The following is a 3,338-nucleotide window of genomic DNA, read 5'->3' on the forward strand; positions in this document are numbered from 1 at the left end:
AAGTGTATACACTAAATCACTTTCGTAGGAATCACGGTTGTTTTTAGCCTAAACAACAAGCCATTTACACCTCAAAGTCGCCAATGAGGACAAGTATGCTCTCGTGGGGGTTTCCAAAGAGTTTAACCCACAACTCTTGGCAACATGCTCAAAACAAACCCAAACAAAGGAGCAAATAAAGAAGAAAATCAACTACAAACACGGAACAAAACATGAAAATGAATAGCATATTGAAAAGACAAGCATGGATGGATGACAATCTTTTTAAGCAATGAGAGTAAACACATTTTTAGATGCCAATGGTTGATTGAAAGATAAGCTATGCTAAGCATAGAGAACTCTAACATGCTCCACTCCCCCCGCATTCCAAACATTCTTACCGCGTTCCCTCATCTAGATTCAAATCCACCCTACTAGGTAGCATCTCATGACTCCACGAAGGAGCCGGAACAAAGATAAGACAATAAAATCAAGGGGAATCCGACATCTTACCAAGTTATGCTCTCTTCATATGCTTGAAATCTATCCCTCTCCACCGACTAGTGACTCAACTAATCCAAGTCAAAAGGACTTTAAAAGGGGTTGTAATGTAGGCTAGGAGGTAAAGGTGAGGAAAAAGTATGAAAATATGGTGGTAAATCCTAATTGTGAAGCAAAGAATGGCGCTAATTCCCAAAAACAACGTAGAATATCACCAATTTCCAAACAAAAATACATCTCCCCCAAGCTTATTCAACACAAACTCGCAAAACTATAAATAAAATGCATAGAACCTCTCCCCCAAGCTTGAATTGAGCATTGTTCTCAATGCGCAAACTAGGGAGGACACTACATCAAAATCTTTTTGCAAATTTTCAATTTTATTTTTTTTTTATTTTTATGAGCTCATGCTTTTGTCCACTTTTATTACTTTGTCCTAGCCTTTTATAACTATGGACGACTTTTTCTTAAATTCACATTTGCTTTTATTAAACACCAAAAATTACGAAAACACAACCTTACTTTCCATATCAAACCATCACCTTCCAACTTATCAAACCAAATTCACAACAAACTTTCTTGGCTCAAACTTCACAATTCTACGGGTGAAAAATGAAATAGAAGGGCCATAAGGTTTGTAATATGCTACAAACAAGGAGGTGTACGCTCAACATGGCTAGCAAGGGGGGATGCAAATGAAATAACAAAGAAGCAACAAAAGAAAAGCTAAACCTAGAAAAGCAAAATAGTCACCGAAGAAAATGCCTTTGTCCTCCCTAGATTTAGTTCGGTCGCGATCTCGGATAGCTAGACATCAAGTTCTCGATCTAAGCATGCTTTAGTAAGGATCCTATGCCGCTCATACAAGAAGTGTTGGAGGCTTGAACAATAGAGCTCACATCGGGGTACAAAAACTACCTTGAGGGCTTCAAATCCCCTAATGAGAGCAACACCTTCTTACCACAAACAAGTTAATTTGGTTTCGATGGGCTTTACGAGTTCTAGCACAACTATCTTAACATAGACATATCCTAGAGTCAACCAATGACAATCCAAGAACGCGAAAACTCTTAAGCATAGCTTTTTTTTTTTTTTTTTAACAAGGAAAGGAAGTTGAATAAAAGAGAAAGCGGAAATAAAAGAGGAAGCAAGCATAATCAAATATATCCCAATCGACAAACAAGTGGTTGTTAGATATCAACATCAACGGCCCCAAACACACTAGGTGTTGATAGCAAACATCCTTGAACCATTCAACTTCCATTAAACTACAACTATCCTGAAGTACACCAAAAGAAATAGAAAAAAGGAAAAAAAAAAAAGAAAAAGGGAAAGATCTCGACCAAAAAGATGCCTCGCAAGCATATCCAAGGGATGGCACACTTCCCAAAAGAGGTGAGTATCTAAAGAAAGGAAAAGAAAGAAAAAGACAACCTATATACACAAAGGGGTTAGAACAAATGAGAACAAGATAAAATTCAACCCTCACTTTTTTTTTTTTTTATGGCTTGTAATTTTTACTTCACTCCAAACTAATCTACCACTGAAAAAATTTCTTAATCTCCTCAAAAATCAACATCATCATAAAAAATCATTGAACAATATATATATACATACCTGTACTGGTCAATCGCCACTCCGGCGAAAACCAATATTCATCATCATTATCATCAGCAGGAAAAAACGGGGGCGGACTCACTGGTATCCAGCAAACCGAGAGAAGCGTCCCCAAAGCAGCATCATCATCAAAATCACATCAAAAACTCATCAACAATATCAGTAAACAGGGGCAAAATTAACCAAAGAAAGCAGTCATAGGCAACTCAACAGAATAAGCAGCATAAAGGTGCAGGTAAAGCAATGAAAGATCAGCAGGCAAACAAGTGAGAATCCCAGCCAAGTCACTCCTTACCAAGAGTATATCTCCTACTCATCAAAATAAGCATGCAAGAGCAAGGGAGAGAGATATACTCAAGGGACGTAGCCTACTGGCCACGAGGGCCAGGCTTTCTAAGTGAGCCGGTCTGATGTTGCGGCACGTCATAAGCGAAGCCACTAGGGGGCCAAAAAGGCCCTAACCACCGTCAAAGCCCGGCGGCCAACCATAGAGACCCCTTTTAAGATCCTCTTGCCAACTGGGCAAAGGATCAGAGGGAGTGTCCTCAAATTGGGAATACAGAGGAGCGGGGTGATCAAGGATGCATGTAGGGGTAAGCGGGGTCTCTTCTAAAGTCACACCCGCAGGGCACACGATAATCGTACTGCCAGTCCTCTAGGAAGATGCGAAGCTCCCTACCAGGCTCGGAGGGACCTTGTCAGTAGGGGTAAGTGGGGAGATTGTCCCCCCCCCCAAGAGGGAACATGGTCGTGCTGAGGCAGCCAATTAAGGTAGTTCACAGGGGAAGCAATCTCTCCTCTATCCACAGCTGAGTCATAGAGGGCCTGCTGCTGCAGATGGTGGCCCTGATGTGACTCATAAATCACTTGCAACTTCCTAACTATATCAGATAGCTAAAATGTACATGTGGGTTGCTGTGCACCCGCCTGCTGCTGCTGCTGCCCACTACTAAGCCTCCCCTCCAACTCCTCCTGTACCTCATCCTCTCCCTCTATATCGGGCACACGCCCATTGTCTCTCAGGACTCTCCACACATAATCGGTGTCACGGGTGATGGAGGTAAGGTGGGGTTTGGGAAGAAAGCAATGGTGTTCCCCTCTCACAAGCCAACTGTAATAGGTAGGGTTAGTGGTCGGCAGGTAAATGTCACCGCTACTCTCTACAGGTGTGCAAAGAGGTAGCATATCGGTGTGCCCCAACTTAATGGCCAACCTAGTGACCATTGCCCCGCAATGTATGT

The sequence above is a fragment of the Chenopodium quinoa genome, unplaced genomic scaffold (assembly GCF_001683475.1).
Source record: "Chenopodium quinoa cultivar QQ74 unplaced genomic scaffold, ASM168347v1, whole genome shotgun sequence".
NCBI lineage: Eukaryota > Viridiplantae > Streptophyta > Magnoliopsida > Caryophyllales > Amaranthaceae > Chenopodium > Chenopodium quinoa.